The sequence below is a fragment of the Rhinoderma darwinii genome, chromosome 2 (genome assembly GCF_050947455.1).
Source record: "Rhinoderma darwinii isolate aRhiDar2 chromosome 2, aRhiDar2.hap1, whole genome shotgun sequence".
Classification (NCBI taxonomy): Eukaryota; Metazoa; Chordata; class Amphibia; order Anura; family Rhinodermatidae; genus Rhinoderma; species Rhinoderma darwinii.
The window spans coordinates 282,227,086-282,247,728 of NC_134688.1; the positions used below are offsets into that span (position 1 = coordinate 282,227,086).

General features: G+C 41.8%; 1 long non-coding RNA gene across 1 annotated transcript in view; it reads right to left on the reverse strand.

The window, feature by feature from the left end:
• The window catches only part of LOC142741166 (uncharacterized), a 32,106-nt gene that overhangs the window by 10,638 nt on the left and 825 nt on the right, over positions 1-20,643 (reverse strand). The window lies entirely within an intron of this gene.

The window sequence follows — 20,643 nt, forward strand, 5'->3', positions numbered from 1 at the left end:
GTAACACAAAAAAAAAAAAAACAGCCTGGACATTATTTTGTGAGTCTCTGGGGAGTTATCCGTCCTGTTTCTCCACAGCAGCATGACAGATTCCAGCTAGAAGGCAGCAGCATCCAATGTAAAAATGGATCTTTCATTTACGGAGTGTATATGTGTGATGTTTTAGCTCACAATGTGTACTATGTGCATAAAATCCATTTTTAATACCAGATGCTGCAGCCTTCAGTCTGTAATTTGTTGACTATTGGAGATTGATCCACCACTGGGGTATCCGTGTGTGCATTCATTCTGTCGACATTGATTCATTGTCTGCACTGTGACAGCAAAGTGATAGGAAAGGGATTTTATCAAATGTAGGCAGACAAGATGTTCAGGCAAACAAATATTATCATTTGGCAGTTTAGTAAATAGTATCATTATGCAGGGTCAGAGAAGCAATCCTTTAGAGAAATTTTTTCATTCATCCCTAACGTGTCTTAGGCCTCATGCGCACGAATCCGTAATTGCGTACAAAATACTGACCCATTCATTTCTTTCGGCCACAGACACCTTCCTGTATATTCACTGGTGTGTGTCCGGTCCCTAGAATTGACCCGACAAAATAGGGCATGTCCTATTTTTCGCATTTACCTCCTGTGCATGAGGTATTATACAGGAAATCATTTTACCTGAGAAGTTGCTTAATAAATATCCTAAATATGTACAATAAAAACAGTCCACAAAAAAACAGTCCTGCGCTGAACTACATTGTTCGGACAGACTTTGCCTACTACTAAATGTCAGATAGTCAAATATCATAAGCAAGTTTCTATAGCGCTCAGCTCCAAAATCCATAAGAAGCAGTACATAGAAATATTTATAATTTATTTTACAGATCCCCAATACATTAACAGGTATAGGGGTGAATTGGCATAAAAAAAATATTATTAAGAGGTTTGATTGAAATCATAAACGCAGATGTATTAGGGATTTGAAAACTAATGACTATTTACTTTTATTGTTAGTTATCTTTTTGTTAGGCCTCATTTACACGAGCGTGTGCGTTTTGCGCACGCAAAAAACGCGGCGTTTTGCGTGCGCAAAAGGCACTTAACAGCTCTGTGTGTCATCAGTGTATGATGCGCGGCTGCGAGATTTTCTCGCAGCCGCCATCATTATGACACTCCATTTGGCTGTTTGTAAACAGAAAAGCACGTGGTGCTTTTCTGTTTACATTCAGTGTTTGACAGCTGTTGTTTGAATCACGCAGTTCGCACGGAAGTGCTTCCGTGCGGCATGCGTGGTTTTCACGCACCCATTGACTTCAATGGGTGCGTGATGCGCGAACAGCACACAAAGATAGGACATGTCGTGAGTTTTACACAATGTACTCGTGCTGCACAAAATTCACGCACTGTCTGCACTGCCCCATAGACTAATATAGGTGCGTACGACACGCGTGAAAAGCACGCGCGTCGCACGCGCATTTATTACGCTCGTGTAAATGATGCCTTAGGCTAATATCTCATGCACACTGCTGTGTTATAGACTTATATAGTATGGATCCGTAATACAGCCCACATAGAATTCTATAGGTCCGTACTGTGCTTTCAGTTATACAGAGGCACACAATGGTTTTCCTCCTCATGGATTCATAGTCAGTATTGCATACAGTATTACAAAGCTTTTCTCCTTTAGAAGCAATGCTCATGGAGGTAGCCTACAGCGGCACACAAAGAGATTTTTAACATGTAGAGACTCTGGAGTGGAGTACATCACAAACTTTATTATGATTCTAGAAATGTAATTTCACATTGCGGTTACAGAACAAGATATACTGTTTTTCCAGTTGTAATTTTTTTTTAATCTGAATAAATAGCTTTATCATTTTATTTCTACAATTATATTATCTATAAAATCTTATAAAATTGCACTGCATTCTAATATCTCCACTTATGTTTCCACCTGTTGACATTGGGATATCTTCAGTGGATCTTACTACATGTACTTGAAAGTTATACCATGCAGTTATTTTATCTTGTCCTCTTTCACCCTGCTCTCCTACTGTCCAACCCAAGTGATTTCCTCTCTGGTAAACATAAAAGTTATTTTCACACATTGGATAGGTCCCACAAAAGCAAATATTCTTGCTCTGTGGATATAGTGTTGTATTTTCATTTCTTAAGTTAACGAATCTATGAAAGATCATACATTTTCTTTTTAAGGGTGCTAGTCTAACTAGAACTCCCTAACTAACTAACTAACTAACTGTGTGTTAGATGCCCAGCCCGGTTGTATCTGCCAACCAGGGCCGTAACTAGGAAAGACTAGGCCCCATAGCAAACTTTTGACTGCCCCCCCCCCAACCCAACACACCCTGCCCTCCCGACAATGCACATTTATCAGTTCTGTGTACAATGTAAAATACAGCTAGGACGCTAAGTTGTAGATCATCTACCCCCCACCCATTTTATGAGATCCCATTTATAATAATCCTACAGCCCCTTGAAGATAGTGCTGCTCACTGTCCTCCGGTAGATAGTGCCACACCCACCCTGTACATAGTGCCACACAGTCCCCCTTGTGGATGGTGCCACATGCCCACCTTGTGGATAGTGCAACACAGCCCCCCTTGCAGATAGTGTCACATAACCCCCTTGTAGATATTGTCGCACACCCTCCTTGTGGATAGTGACACATACTCCTCCCTTGTTGATAGTACCACACAGCCCCCGTTGTGGATAGTGCTACACAGCCCTCCCTTGTAGATAGTGCCACACACACCCATTAGACCACCCTTGTAGAAAGTGCCATCTCCCAAACAAATAAAAAAATTGCACTAACCTAGCCCCGCGACTTACTGAGGCTCCACAGCCTCCTCAACAGCCTTTGAGATGCCAAATCAGGACCCTTGCGTAGGCCGGCGTGATCCAGTGATGTGACCTGTAGCCTAGTGAATGACAGAGCAGGGAGCTAGCTCCCTGCTATGCCATAGTATTCAATTGTATTTGTATCCTAAGGATGCCGCAAGCTCTGTAGCAGCCGATATGGCTGCTATAGCGGTAGTTCCGCCACTGCTACTAACAGTAAATCTGGTTTTGGCACTTTGTTTAGTAGCTGTTTTCTTAAGATTGGGACTCCATATTTAGAAAGCAGGTTTCATTGACTTTAGAAACTAACTATTGACAATGGTAGAGAAAAGTGCCTGGTTGGCACGGTATACATATACTGAGCTCTTTAGTTTAGAGATCCCTTATCTGTTTTGTCCATATAAAAGTAGCTTTTAACTCTATGAGACATATCATTCTATTGATCACTTATTGGCATGTGACAATCTCATCTCTGCCTCTCTAGTAAGGACAGCCAATGTCAAGAGTCAGAGAATATCAAGTGCCATGCCCTGCAGTGCATACTTATTCTTCTCTACAAACAAGATGTACATCAAGCCCTGTGGTTCTGTAGAAAATGTTTTCAAATTGAACATAGTTTATCGTATGTGTTAAATCAAAACATGTCAGAGATATTGTTTAACCCTTTACTGAAATGTTGTATGTCAAATAAATGTTATGTTTATTAACAATTTACAATCATTTACTAGTAAGAACAAATCAACCAGTAAAATGTGTGAAAAAATTCCTAGTGGCTGTGATATTATGTTGCTGTACAGTCAAGTTGTACAGCACCAATGTCTATTACATGATCCTGACCCAGTGACCGTTTTATAGGGAACACTAGTCTAGATGATAACATAGTTCAGCTCTTACCAAGGTTACTTTTGGTGTTTCAGTTCTAGGGAATGGCATCACTGAACCACTTGCGTCTTAGATTTTAAGGGTATGTTCACACGGGCGTAAACCCCCGAAAAACCCGCCGAAAAATCGGAAGCAGAACGCCTCCAAACATCTGTCTATCGATTTCAGTGGGAAAAACGACGTTCTGTTCGGGCCGTTTTTTTACAAAGCCGTTTTGAACTGGGCGTTTTTTTTACTTTTTACCAAGTGGGCGTTGTAAAGAAAAGTGTATGACGCTGACCAATCAGAGTCATACACTTCTCTTCATTCATGCCCAGCTTGTTTCACTGCACAGCGTGATCTCACGCAGTGAAACAAGCTGGGCATGAATGAGGAGAAGTGTATGACGCTGGTTGGTCAGCGTCATACACTTTTCTTTACAACGCCCACCTGGTGAAAAGTAAAAAAAATGTCCAGTTGGATATTTAGAACACATTAGCATAAAACTAAAAATGATCATAACTTGGTCAAAAATAGACATTTTTAAAAAACAAACAAAAAAAACGTATCTACATTAAAGCGCCTATTAGATTAGGTAGAAGATAGGAAAGTTATAAACTGGTGACAGCCTCTTTAAGGCAGAAGCCAATTTTCCTCATCGTAGGGAAAAAATGTGCAAATCAAAATTTGGCAATTAGAATAAATCTCTGGATCAACAACCTATCACCAGTAATGGCCATAACTTGTAATATTGTTACTTTCATGAAAGAGTTTATTTTTTTATCACATACATTTTTATTTAGAGGAAAGAGTTTAAATGGGGCCTGGATGCCTTTTACTGAATTAATCATTACAACGTCCTTGGGCAGAGACTTCCATAGTTGCAGTCCTGGGAATAAATAGATTACTTTACGGAGATCTCGGTATAGACTGTTATTATATTTAAACAATCTAATAGCCCTCAGCCTTATTTTTTCTAAAGGAAATATCCCCATTTTTGATCATCTTTCTGTATACTGCAGTCCCCTCATTCAATTTAATCCTCTGGTTGCTTGTCTTTAAACCCGCTCAACCACTGCTATGTATTAACTGGTTGCCGACACAGGACGAGTATGCTCGTCCTGAGCGGCGAGCACTTCGCGCATTAGGACGAGCATACTCGTCCTGTGTGACAGCCGTCCCTGCCGTCTCTGTGTGTGCGATCGAGAGCGGGGCAACGGCTGTAATACACAGCCACGGCCCCGCTCTGACAGCGGAGAGGAGAGAAACATCTTCTCTCCGCCGTTAACCCTTTGAACGCCGCGATGACAGCTGATCGCGGCGTTCAAGGAGAGGGGACTGCATATTGATCGCGTCACAGAAAATAACTGTGACGCGATCAAAGCCCACAACTCATTTGGCCAGACAGCCCAGGGTCCAGTGAAGGACCCCAGGGCTGTCTGAACATATTTCCTCTTGTTAGGGCATACTGAGGTCTGCCCTAACAACTGCCTGTGTACGATCAGTAACAGGCTAATGTACTGGCATATAGATCTATGCCAGTACATTACAGTTACAAAATCAAAATGATAAATCCCTTTATGGGATTAAAAAAAAAAAGTTAAATGAATGTAAAAAAAAAATAATGATAAATAAATAAAAAGTAAATAAAATACACAGAAATACACATTTTTTATAATAAATCAACTTTTTAAAATATAAGTCCCAAAACATGAAATAATATAGACATATTTGGTATCGCCACGACCGTAACAACCTGTACTATAAATGTATACCATTATTTATTATGATCGGTGTATGGTGTAAAAAAAAAAATATTAAAACTGCTGCGCAACTGCTTTTTTTCTGCATTTTAATCTAATTAAAAATTTATAGAAATTAAACGATAATGTATTTGTACCAAAAAATGGTACGTACATAAAGTACAACTCGTCCCGCAAAAAACAAAGTCTCATACAACTACGTCGTACAAAAAATAAAAGCTTTATGAGCGTCGGGATGCATAGAGGGAAATGTAAAAAAAATTGCTCTGTCCTCAAGGCTAAAATTGGCCGTGTCCTTAAGGGGTTAAACATTTTAATAACACATACAACCAGTTTCTCCAATGTATGTTTGTCAATCACCCTCTAATGCCAAGACTGTGATCAATTTCTTCCATTATTGATGAGTGACTATTCATTTTACTGGTGCTATGATATGGAAAACACATCTTCACTTTATGTTCTAGCAAGGGAAATTCTAAGGAGCAATAAGTATTAAACGGTTTCTCTCATCTCGACAAACCATTTCTTAATAGAAGTCTGCCTGGTGATCAGCTGATTGTCACAGGTCTGACTACTCAGACCCTTGGTGATCAGCTGCTATCATTGGGGAAACCTGCAGATACAGTGAAGGAAATAAGTATTTGATCCCTTGCTGATTTTGTAAGTTTGCCCACTGTCAAAGACATGAACAGTCTAGAATTTTTAGGCTAGGTTAATTTTACCAGTGAGAGATTATATAAAAAAAAAAAAACAGAAAATCACATTGTCAAAATTATATATATTTATTTGCATTGTGCACAGAGAAATAAGTATTTGATCCCTTTGGCAAACAAGACTTAATACTTGGTGGCAAAACCCTTGTTGGCAAGCACAGCAGTCAGACGTTTTTTGTAGTTGATGATGAGGTTTGCACACATGTTAGATGGAATTTTGGCCCACTCCTCTTTGCAGATCATCTGTAAATCATTAAGATTTCGAGGCTGTCGCTTGGCAACTCGGATCTTCAGCTCCCTCCATAAGTTTTCGATGGGATTAAGGTCTGGAGACTGGCTAGGCCACTCCATGACCATAATGTGCTTCTTTTTGAGCCACTCCTTTGTTGCCTTGGCTGTATGTTTCGGGTCATTGTCGTGCTGGAAGACCCAGCCACGAGCCATTTTTAATGTCCTGGTGGAGGGAAGGAGGTTGTCACTCAGGATTTGACGGTACATGGCTCCATCCATTCTCCCATTGATGCAGTGAAGTAGTCCTGTGCCCTTAGCAGAGAAACACCCCCAAAACATAATGTTTCCACATCCATGCTTGACAGTGGGGACGGTGTTCTTTGGGTCATAGGCAGCATTTCTCTTCCTCCAAACACGGCGAGTTGAGTTAATGCCAAAGAGCTCAATTTTAGTCTCATCTGACCATAGCACCTTCTCCCAATCACTCTCAGAATCATCCAGATGTTCATTTGCAAACTTCAGACGGGCCTGTACATGTGCCTTCTTGAGCAGGGGGACCTTGCGGGCACTGCAGGATTTTAATCCATTACGGCGTAATGTGTTACCAATGGTTTTCTTGGTGACTGTGGTCCCAGCTGCCTTGAGATCCTTAACAAGTTCCCCCCGTGTAGTTTTCGGCTGAGCTCTCACCTTCCTCAGGATCAAGGATACCCCACGAGGTGAGATTTTGCATGGAGCCCCAGATCGATGTCGATTGACAGTCATTTTGTATGTCTTCCATTTTTTTACTATTGCACCAACAGTTGTCTCCTTCTCACCCAGCGTCTTACTTATGGTTTTGTAGCCCATTCCAGCCTTGTGCAGGTCTATGATCTTGTCCCTGACATCCTTAGAAAGCTCTTTGGTCTTGCCCATGTTGTAGAGGTTAGAGTCAGACTGATTAATTGAGTATGTGGACAGGAGTCTTTTATACAGGTGACTAGAGATGAGCGAACCGGGACAACCGAACCCGGTTTCGGTCCGAACTTCCGGTAAAGTTCGGTTCGCAGCGAATCCGAACTTCACCGGGTTCGGCCGAACCCGTTTTGACCGAACCCGGTCAAAAACATTATACAAATCGGGAGCCACTTATCTCTATCAATCACTGATAGAGAAAAGAGGCTGCTGATTAAAAATAAAATAAAAAGCATTTCATACGTACCCGGTCGTTGTCTTGTTGACGAGTCCCTCTTCTTCCTCCAGTCCGACCTTTTCTGACGCGGCAGCCTGTGATTGGCTGCAGAGGCCTCTGCAGCCTGTGATTGGCTGCAGAGGCCGCGGCAGCCTGTGATTGGCTGCAGCGCTCACAAGGCTGCATCGTCATCAAGGAATGTCGGGCCGGATGTCGAGAGGGACGCGTCACCAAGGCAACGGCCAGGAGACCGGACTGGAGGAAGCAGAAAGTTCTCGGTAAGTATGAACGTCTTTTTTTTTACAGGTACTGTGATCGGTAGTCACTGTCCAGGGTACTGAAACAGTTACTGCCGATCAGTTAACTCTTTCAGCACCCTGAACAGTGACTATTTAGTGTATGTGCACACACACTAATTACGTCCGTAAATGACGGACGTATTTCGGCCGCAAGTACCGGACCGAACACAGTGCAGGGAGCCGGGCTCCTAGCATCATACTTATGTACGATGCTAGGAGTCCCTGCCTCTCTGCAGGACAACTGTCCCGTACTGTAATCATGTTTTCAGTACGGGACAGTAGTTCCACGGAGAGGCAGGGACTCCTAGCATCGTACATAAATATGATGCTAGGAGCCCGGCTCCCTGCAGGGTGTTCGGTCCGGTACTTGCGGCCGAAATACGTCCGTCAATTACGGACGTAATTAGTGTGTGTGCACATACCCTTACTGACGTCGCCTAGCAACGCTGCCGTAATGACGGGTGCACACCTGTAGCCACCCATCATTACGGGGCCTCATGCACACGACCATAAAAACACCCGTTATCACGGGTCGTAATTACGACCCGAAATAGCGGGCCCATAGACTTCTGTTAGCCACGGGTACCTTCCCGTTTTCTCACGGGAAGGTGCCCGTGCCGTTAAAAAGATAGAACATGTTCTATTTTTTTATTTTACGGGCCGTGCTCGTAATTACGACTCGTAAGTACGAGCACGGCCGGCCGGCCACGGGCAGCTGGCCGCTTTTGCGAACCGTGCTGTCATTATAATTATAGCAGCACGGCCCGTAAAATAGAACATGTTCTATTTTTTTAACGGCACGGGCACCTTCCCGTGAGAATACGGAAAGGTACCCGTGGGTAACAGAAGTCTATGAGCCCGTTATTGCGGGTCGTAATTACGACCCGCAATAACGGGTGTTTTTACGGTCGTGTGCATGATGGGAGCACGGCTCGGAAAAACGAACGGCTGCCCGTGCTCATCTCCTGAAATAATCTGTGCTGCCTTAAACTCTGTGGACAGGTCAGGATCCTGTTTCTTTTAAATGCTGCTAGGGAACCCGCTCGATCCACTATATAAGGCTACGCTACAGTGCAGCATTTAAAAGAAACAGGATCCTGACCTGTCCACAGAGTTTAAGGCAGCACAGAGTATTTCAGGAGATGAGCGTGCAGATTCAGTGCTGTTGTGAACTCTGCTCTTACCATTACGTAGCTCTCAGTCTGTTATCTCTCCTCCACTCCTGTCCTCAAGAACACCTTCACATGATTGGCAAGTCACCACGTAATGGTAAGAGCAGAGTTCACAGCAGCACAGAGTATTTCAGGAGATGAGCGTGCGGATCTTGTGCGTGGTGGTGACTTGCCAATCATGTGAACGTGTTATAGAGGACAGGAGTGGAGGAGATGTAACAGACTGAGCTACGTAATGGTAAGAACAGAGTTCACAGCAGCACAGAGTATTTCAGGAGAGGAGCGTGCAGATTCAGTGCTGCTGTGAACTCTGCTCTTACCATTACGTAGCTCAGTCTGTTACCTCTCCTCCACTCCTGTCCTCAATAACACCTTCACGTGATTGGCAAGTCACCACCCCGCACAAGATCCGCACGCTCATCTCCTGAAATACTCTGTGCTGCTGTGAACTCTGCTCTTACCATTACGTGGTGACTTGCCAATCATGTGAAGGTGTTCTGGAGGACAGGAGTGGAGGAGAGGTAACAGACTGAGAGCTACGTAATGGTAAGAGCAGAGTTCGCAGCAGCACTGAATCTGCACGCTCATCTCCTGAAATACTCTGTGCTGCCTTAAACTCTATGGACAGGTCAGGATCCTGTTTCTTTTAAATGCTGCACTGTAGCGCAGCCGTATATAGTGGATCGAGCGGGTTCCCCAGCAGCATTTAAAAGAAACCGTGTTTGTGTATGTGTGTGTTTGTGTATATATGTGTGTTTGGGTATGTGACTTTGTCTGTTTTTGTTTTTATATGTGTGTGTGTATATATGGGTGTGTTTGTGTATATGTGTTTTGTGTATATGTTTGTGTATATATGGGTGTATTTGTGTATATGTTTGTGTGTAGATGTTTGTGTGTGTTTTTGTATATGTGTATATGTGTGTATATGGGTGTGTGTTTGTGTGTATATATGGGTGTGTTTGTGTATATGTGTTTGTGTATATGGGTGTGTGTTTGTGTGTATATATGGGTGTGTTTGTGTATATGTGTTTGTGTATATGTGTGTTTGGGTATGTGTGTTTTTGTTTGTATATGTGTTCGTGTATGTGTGTATAACTGTGTGTGTGTGTGTTTGGATATGTGTGTTTTTGTTTGTATATGTGTGAGTTCGTGTATATGTGTGTGTTTGTCTGTTTATGTGTGTGTGTATATCTTGTTGTGTTTGTGTATATATGTGTGTGTCTGTGTATGGTTGTTTGTTTGTGTGTGCGTGTATATATGTGTGTAGGTGAGTAGAAGTATTGGTATTGTTCACATTGATAACTGTTTTTTTATGTTGTTGCAGATTTTGATGTACCGATTGGACTACATCTACGATTCGTTGGACTACTGCGTAGATCTGCGTTTTTTCAAATTTTAATAAAATGGTTAACGAGGGTTTTGTTGGGGATTTCTTATTTCAATAAAAAAGAATTGTCTTTGTGTTTTTTTTTTCAAACTTTATTAGTGCCTAGATAATGGCAGTTGGCTGATTGACAGCGTCCATTATTAAGGCGGTACTTAGTGTTAGCCGGTGCAGAGGCTAGCACTAACCACCCATTATTACCCCGGTACCCACCACCACCAGGGGTGCCGGGAAGAGCTTGGTACGATCCAGTACCCAACCATCTGTTGTGATGGTCGGGTACTGGGGCGGCCGTAGGCTGGTATTATGAGGCTGGGAAGGGCCAAAATCAGTGGACCTTCCCACCCTTGTAATGCTAGGCTGCTGCTGCTGTGTTGTATCGGGCTGGTTATAAAAATGGGGGGGACCCCCACGTCGTTTTTTTTTGGAATTTAACAAATTTAGCAATAGACGGGTCCCCCACATTTTTAATAACCAGCCATATACAAGGCCGCAGCAGTCTGGCATTACATGGGTGGGAAGGGCCACTGGTTTTGTCCATTCCCAGGCTAATAACACTGTGTTGTATGTGGCTGGTTATGATAAATTGGGTGGAACCCCATGTCTTTTTTAAAAAAAAAATGTAAATAAATAAATAATTTAAAAAAATGACGTGGGGTCCCCCCCCACTTTTATAACCAGCCAGATACAACACAGCAGCAGCAGCCTAGCATTACAAGGGTGGGAAGGTCCACTGTTTTTGGCCCTTCCCAGCCTCATAATACCAGCCTGCGGCCGCCCCAGGGCCCGACCATCACAACAGATGGTCGGGTACTGGATGGTACCTGGCTCTTCCCGGCACCCCTGGTGGTTTTGGGTACCGGGGTAATAATGGTGGTTAGTGTTAGCCTCTGCACCGGCTAACACTAAGCCTCGCATTAGTAATGGATGTTGTCACTCAGACAGCGGCCATTACTAAAGTGGTAATAATAAAATTTGAAAAGAAAAAGACAAAGATATAGATAAAATATTTTATTGAAATAAAGCACCCCCAACACAACCCTCATTAACCATTTTATTGTAGAAAAAAAACCGTCATCGAAGTAGTCCTCGAAACCGACGTAGTCCAAACACCAAACCTGTAAAAAAATAAAATAATGAAATAAAACATGTTGTAGGCTTAGATTCAGTTTAATGTGTGATACTGACTGTTATACCATGTATAGAAGCCTGCCGCGAAGTTGACTTAGATACAGGGCGCCAGCAGACAGTATCATACATGGCCATACAGACATATATACATGCAAACTATCATACATACATGCATACACACACACATGAAAACATACATACATACAAACAAACATGCAAAGATACATACATACATATATACAAGCATGCACAAATATACATGCAAACATAAATACATGCAAACATAATTACATACATGCACATATATAAACATACATGCAAACATACATGCAAAAATAAAAACATGCAAACATACATACATGCACATATATACATACATACATGACAACATACATACAAACATACATGACAACATACATACATGCAAACATACATACATGCAAACATACATACACACATGCAAACATATATACATGCAAATATACATACAAACATGCACATGTATACATACATGCCAACATACATGCAAACATACATGCACATATATACATACATACATGACAACATACATACATGCAAATATACATACATACACACATGCACATATATACATACCAACATACATGCACATATATACATACATGACAACATACATACATACATGACAACATACATACATATATATATATATATATACACACATGCAAATATACATACATTCATGCAAACATACATGCAAACATACATACAAATATACATACACACATGCACATATATACATACATGACTACATACATACATACATACATGACAACATACATGCAAAAATACATACATGCAAATATATACATGCAAATATACATACAAACATGCACATATATACATACATGCCAACATACATGCAAACATACATGCACAGATATACATACATACATACATGCCAACATACATACATGCCAAAAAATAATAATAATACGTTCATACTTACTTTCCTCCTGTCCGGCCTCCAGCGATGACGTTTCATTCATGTCGCCGCTGCAGCCTGTGATTGGCTGCAGAGGCGGTCACGTGGGATGAAGCGTCATCCTGACGTGCGTGACCGCCACTACAGCCTGTGATTGGCTGCAGCGGCGAAAGGGATGAAACGTCATCGCTGGAGGCCGGACAGGAGGAAAGTAAGTACGAACGTATAATTTTTATTTTTTTATTACATTTAAATGGTATTTTCCGCGCGCCGAGCATGTACTGTGAAGGTTGCTGAAAGAGTTAGTGCAGCCCATTAACTCTATCAGCACCCTGGACAGTAGCATGCTCGGCGCACGTAAGTGACAGGTTCGGTCAGAACTAGTTCGGTCCGAACCGAACTTTTTTGTGAAATTCGGCGAACTAGCCGAACCGAACTTTTGATAAGTTCGCTCATCTCTACAGGTGACCATGTAAGACAGCTGTCTTTAATGCAAGCACCAAGTTGATTTGGAGCGTGTAACTGGTCTGGAGGAGGCTGAACTCTTAATGGTTGGTAGGGGATCAAATACTTATTTCTCTGTGCACAATGCAAATAAATATATATAATTTTGACTATGTGATTTTCTTTTTTTTTTTTATATAATCTATCTCTCACTGGTAATATTAACCTAGCCTAAAAATTCTAGACTGTTCATGTCTTTGACAGTGGGCAAACTTACAAAATCAGCAAGGGATCAAATACTTATTTCGTTCACTGTAATCATACATTACAGTCGTTCCAGCCGAAATGTAGCGTTTCCTGATGGCCGTTTAAATGAATGACCAATCATTTAATACATTGACAGGCTGCGTCTGCCAGAGCGAGAGAAACTCTTTGTTAAAGGCTCGCCACTCTATGATTTCCTATTAGGGACTCTCCACTTTACGACTCTATGATATGCACTAATAATGCATATGGACAGGAGTTTCTGGATTTATATGACAGCAGCCTGGCACCTTAGACTCTGCCAACCAAGTAGGTCACACTTTAAGTCATGTATATCTTTAAAATCGGCACCCCATGTTCACATCGCGGGAGTGCCGATGGGGGGAGAGAGGGAGCCCCTCCCTCTAAAACCACTCAGATACGGCGGTCGCTATTGACCGCCGCATCTGAGGGGTTAAATGGGCGGGATCAATGCTGATTTTGATCCCGCCCACTCGAGCAAGTCGGCTCCAAGCCCTCAGCTACCTCCGATAGATAAGAGCATGGCGCTTTTACTGCCCCGGAGATGCTGCTTTATTCTGATGCTGCGCCGTAAAAAGACAATTGCATCAGAATAAAGCCTGTTAGTGACCTAATGGCTTAAAATATTTGTCTGCTCTTACAAAATAAAACAGAAGATAGCAGTATGCTTTTCACAAAATCTAGCACCCTCTGCAGCCTTCCCTTCGTCTCTCCAGGGCTGTCCTCTCACCTCAACAATACTGTTAGTGCCATATTAACATATAAACACACATAACTTACATAGGAATATATTGTGTTCATGTGTAAACTTTTCCATTAGCAGGTGCCCTTCCCTGAATAATCCCTTTAAGTGTGAGGCTTGTAAAACGACACACTGCTGTATATTGCTATTAGTGAAATGACTACCTTTATTAGCAGGAGCGATTTGATAATGACCCTGCAAAGAATTTCCAGCAGGAGCTGTCAGGCCATTAAAGGCCCATTTACTGTAGCGTGCATTCTCTTAATGGCTGCATCTTGTGACATCTTCCAGAAGTACTAAAAATAAGTTCTGATACTCCGCTTCAATATGGGAAACATAAGCTTTCACAGGAAAGGATCAATTTTTTAAATTGAAAAAGCTCGAACTACCTGCAAATCATAAGAAAATAACTGAATAGAATTTCCATAAATGGGTCTCGAATGTGATGCTTCCTCATGCAAGGTAATCTCATATTGGACAGCAGGCTATATTATATATATTCTCATTCTTCTAGAAGATTCTTTACATTGTATTGTTTTCAATTGTTTCTGTATCTTCATGCATTATTTTAATATAACACGTTCCGATTTCCGTGTGCTGTTTGATCCCTGGTGCTCGCTTCAATATTTAATCTACCATTGATAGCTGTTACATATATGACAAATCAGTTTATTTTTTACACTTCATGTTTTGATTAAATACATTTTCTTTTTCAGTTTGAAGGCAAAAGGTACCGACTTACTATAGTCGGCATGGTGGCATCCTGTGATTGTCACACTTCATTTTGTTAGGAGGTGCTGGCTAAGGCTATGTTCACTGGGTCCAGTACAGACGTTCGGCATATATGCTGGTAAATTCATAGGGTATAAAGGACCGAATATATGCAAAAAGAGCGTCATATACATTTAGCGCGATAAGTCGAAATACCTTTATTCAAGCTGTAGTTGCATGGAATACAGTTGCATATATCAAGGCTATTTGTTAGGTCATGTACATACCTTTCTAAAATTAATACCTGTTGTCCGCAGTAGCGCAGCATACCTTACAAAAAGTTTTTCAAATATCCTGTGCTGAATGTAAATGAGTGAGTCCTGAAGTGTCCGCTGGGCGTTTACCCAGTTTAGAATTATCCGGCATTTTCATCTTTAACCTAACCAATATTTCCCTTATTGACATGTGAAAACTCTGAGGGTATGTTCACACGCAGTGACCAAAAACGTCTGAAAATACGGAGCTGTTTTCAGGCAAAAACAGCTCCTGATTTTCAGAAGTTTTTGTAGCAACTCGCGTTTTTCGCTGCGTATTTTATGGCCGTTATTGGAGCTGTTTTTCAATGGAGTTAATGAAAAACGGCTCCAAAAATGTCCCAAGAAGTGACATGCACTTCTTTTTCGCGGGCGTCTCTATACGCGCCGTATTTTGACATTGACGCGTAAAATGAAGCCTTGTGGCAACAGAACACCGTAAATTCCATTGCAAGCAATGGGCAGATGTTTGTAGGCGTATTAGGGGCATTTTTTCAGGCGTAATTCGAGCCGTAAAACGCCCGAATTACGTCTGAAAACACTGCGTGTGAACATACCCTGACAGGTTCCCTTTAATTGGGTTATACAGCAAGACAATCATCCAAAACACAATTGCAAGTCTAAGGCTGGGTTCACACGACCTATTTTCAGACGTAAACGAGGCATATTATGCCTCGTTTTACGTCTAAAAATAGGGCTACAATACGTCGGCAAACATCTGCCCATTCATTTGAATGGGTTTGCCGACGTGCTGTGCAGACAACTTGTCTTTTACGCCTCGTCGTTTGACAGCTGTCAAACGACGACGAGTAAAAATACAGCCTCATCAAAAGAAGTGCGGGGCACTTCTTTCAGACGTAATTTGAGCCGTTCTTCATTAACTCAATGAAGCACAGCTCAAAATTTACGGCTGTCAGAGAAGCCTCACAAAATGCGAGGAGGAGCATTTACGTCTGAAACGAGGCAGCTGTTTTCTCCTGAAAACAGTCTGTATTTTCAGACGTAAAAGCCTGCTACTGTGTGCACATACCCTTAATGTACCGTATTTTTCGGACTATAAGGTTAGGCTGGGTTCACACAACCTATTTTCAGACGTAAACGAGGCGTATTATGCCTCGTTTTACGTCTGAAAATAGGGCTACAATACGTCGGCAAACATCTGCCCATTCATTTGAATGGGTTTGCCGACGTACTGTGCAGACGACCTGTAATTTACGCGTCGTCGTTTGACAGCTGTCAAACGACGACGCGTAAATTGACTGCCTCGGCAAAGAAGTGCAGGACACTTCTTTGCAACGTAATTTGAGCCGTTCTTCATTGAAGTCAATGAAGAGCACCTCAAGATTTACGAGCGTCACAGACGCCTCGCATAATGCGAGGAGGAGCTTTTACGTCTGAAACAACGCAGCTGTTTTCTCCTAAAAACAGTCTGTATTTTCAGACGTAATAGCCTCTCATCATGTGCACATACCCTTATGTTCACACGCTAAGGGCATGTGCACACGATAGCAGGCATTTACGTCTGAAAAGACAGACTGTTTTCAGGAGAAAACAGCTGCCTCGTTTCAGACGTAAATGCTCCTCCTCGCATTTTGCGAGGCTTCTCTGACAGCCGTAAATTTTGAGCTGTGTTTCATTGAGTTCAATGAAGAACGGCTCAAATTACGTCTGAAAGAAGTGTCCTGCGCTTCTTTTGACGAGGCTGTATTTTTACGCGTCGTCGTTTGACAGCTGTCAAACTACGACGCGTAAATTACAGGTCGTCTGCACAGTACGTCGGCAAACCCATTCAAATGAATGGGCAGATGTTTGCCGACGTATTGTAGCCCTATTCTCAGATGTAAAACGAGGCATAATACGCCTCGTTTACGTCTGAAAATAGGTCGTGTGAACACAGCCTTAGGGTATGTTCACACGGCCAAATTTCAGACGTATACGAGGCGTATTATGCCTCGTTTTACGTCTGAAAATACGGCTCCAATACGTCGGCAAACATCTGCCCATTCATTTGAATGGGTTTGCCGACGTACTGTGCAGACGACCTGTTATTTACGCGTCATCGTTTGACAGCTGTCAAACGACGACTCGTAAAAATACAGCCTCGTCAAAAGAAGTGCAGGACACTTCTTTCAGACGTTTTTGGAGCTGTTTTCTCATAGACTCCAATGAAAACAGCTCCAAAAACGGACGTAAAAAACATCTGAAAAGCAGGGTCTGTTTTCCCTTGAAAACAGCTCTGGATTTTCAGACGTTTTGGTTGACTACGTGTGAACATACCCTTAGCAAAAAAGGCATGAAAATACGGGGCTGTTTTCAAGGGAAAACAGCTCCTGATTTGCAGACGTTTTTTTAAGCAACTCGCGGTTTTTGCTGCGTTTATTACGGCTGTTTTTGGAGCTGTTTTTCTATAGAGTCAATGAAAAATGACTCCAAAAATGGCTCAAGGAGTGACATGCGCTTCTTTTTCGCGGGCGTCTTTTTACGTGCCGTTTTTCGAAAATGAGGTGTAAAAAAAAACGCCCGATCGGAACAGAACGCCGTATTTCCCATTGAATCAATGGGCAGATGTTTGGAGGCATTCTGCTTCCGATTTTTCAGCCGTTTTTTGGGACGTGAACGGCCCGAAAGACGGCCGAAAACAGGTCATGTGCACACACCCTAAAGGTACGTTCACACGCTTACTAAAAAACATCTGAAAATACAGAGCTGTTTTCAAGGGAAAACCGATCCTGATTTTCAGAAGTTTCTTAAGAAAACTCGCATTTTTTGCTGCATTTTTAGGGCCGTTTTTGGAGCTGTTTTTCTATACAATTAATGAAAAACTGCTCCAAAAAACGGCTCAAGAAGTGACATGTACTTCTTTTTACAGGTCGTTTTTTTACGCGGCCGTTTTTTCAAAACTGGCGCGTAAAAATACGCCCCATCAGAACAGAACGCTGTTTTTTCCATTGAGATACATGGGAAGATGTTTGGATGCGTTCTGCTTCCCATTATTTGGCTGTTTTTCGGGTGTTTACAGCCAGAAAAACGTCCGAAAATAAGCCGTGTGCACATACCATAAGACATACCTGACTATAAGATGCACCCAGGTTTTAGACAACAGAAAATAGGAAAAAATCATTTTATATTTTACTACTTTTACAAAGAGGAACTATTTGTTAAAAAAAAAATTTACAAAAAATTCTGGTTTACCACATTCTGAGAGCCATAACTTTTATATTTTTTCATCAATTGAGCGATGTGAGGGCTTATTCTTTTGCAGGACGAGCTGCAGTTTTTATTGGCACCATTCTTTGGTACACACGATTTTTTTATCACTTTTTATTTAATTTTCTTTTAGCGTTAAGGTGACCAAAAAAACTATTCTGGTGTTTTAATTTATTTATTTTTTATGCCGTTCACCGTGCAAGTTAAATAATGGTATATTGTTATAGTTCTGACATTTACGGACGCAGCGATAACAACTTTTTTTATTTTTTACATTGTGCTTGAGGAAAAACTATTTATTTTTAACTTTTAATATATATATATATATTTTTTTACACTCCTGAAACCGTATCTAACTTTTTTTTGCACATTTAATTAGTTCCTGTAGGGCAATTAAACCAGCGATCGCTGGTATAATACACTGCAACACAAACGTATTGCAGTATATTGTCATTTTTACGGGGCTTCCGCTAAGCTCTGACAGAGGCACGGCCAGGGCCGATTCTAGCTTTTCTGCTGCCTGAGGCGAAAATGGAAATGGCGCCCCCCCCCCCCTCACACAAAAAAAAAAAAATAAAATAAATTGTAAGTAAGAAACAACTTGTAAAACGAAACAAAAAAATTAAAGCTGTGTGAACAAAAAAATACATTAGGGCCTGTTCACATCACCGTTCGCTTCCGTTCCGAGGTTCTGTCGGGTGAACCCCGCAACGGAAAGTGAAAGTGACAGCACAGCTTCCGTTTCAGTCACCATTGATCTCAATGTTGATGGAAACATCGCTAATGGCTTCCGTTCGTCACCATTCCGGCTGGTTTCCGGTTTTCCGACGGAATCAATAGCGGAGTCGACAACGGAACGGAATCGAACGGTGATGTGAACAGGCCCTTATTGAACATCATTGTTATAAACTGCAAGGTCTCATAATGCTACAGGCAATTGTGTAGTAAATATCCCTATATTGCCCCAGCTATAAATACTAGTAAAATGACAAGGGCAACGTGTATCCAAAATTCAAACACAAAAATGAAAGAACAATGTCAGTGTTCAAACTTGTGTCAGGGCCCCTTTAATGGCTCTTTACAGTCAGTATAGTAACGCACGCTGCACTTTACAGTCAGTATAGTAACGCACGCTGCACTTTACAGTCAGTATAGTAACGCACGCTGCACTTTACAGTCAGTATAGTAACACATGCAGCACTTTACAGTCAGTATAGTAACACATGGGGCACTTTACAGTCAGTATAGTAACACATGCTGCTCTTTACAGTCAGTATAGTAACACATGCTGCTCTTTACAGTCAGTATAGTAACACATGCTGCTCTTTACAGTCAGTATAGTAACACATGCGGCACATTACAGTCAGTATAGTAACGCACACTGCACTTTACAGTCAGTATAGTAACGCCTGCTGCACTTTACAGTCAGTATAGTAACGCCTGCTGCACTTTACAGTCAGTATAGTAACGCACGCTGCACTTTACAGTCAGTATAGTAACGCATACTGCACTTTACAGTCAGTATAGTAACACATGCGGCACTTTACAGTCAGTATAGTAACACATGCGGCACTTTACAGTCAGTATAGTAACACATGCTGCTCTTTACAGTCAGTATAGTAACGCACGCTGCTCTTTACAGTCAGTATAGTAACACATGCGGCACTTTACAGTCAGTATAGTAACGCACGCTGCTCTTTACAGTCAGTATAGTAACGCATGCTGCACTTTACAGTCAGTATAGTAACACATGCGGCACTTTACAGTCAGTATAGTAACGCATGCTGCACTTTACAGTCAGTATAGTAACGCACGCTGCTCTTTACAGTCAGTATAGTAACGCCTGCTGCACTTTACAGTCAGTATAGTAACGCCTGCTGCACTTTACAGTCAGTATAGTAACGCACGCTGCTCTTTACAGTCAGTATAGTAACGCATGCTGCACTTTACAGTCAGTATAGTAACACATGCGGCACTTTACAGTCAGTATAGTAACACATGCGGCACTTTACAGTCAGTATAGTAACACATGCTGCTCTTTACAGTCAGTATAGTAACGCACGCTGCTCTTTACAGTCAGTATAGTAACACATGCGGCACTTTACAGTCAGTATAGTAACGCACGCTGCTCTTTACAGTCAGTATAGTAACGCATGCTGCACTTTACAGTCAGTATAGTAACGCATGCTGCTCTTTACAGTCAGTATAGTAACGCACGCTGCACTTTACAGTCAGTATAGTAACACACGCTGCACTTTACAGTCAGTATAGTAACGCACACTGCACTTTACAGTCAGTATAGTAACGCAAGCTGCACTTTACAGTCAGTATAGTAACACACGTTGCACTTTACAGTCAGTATAGTAACGCATGCTGCTCTTTACAGTCAGTATAGTAACGCA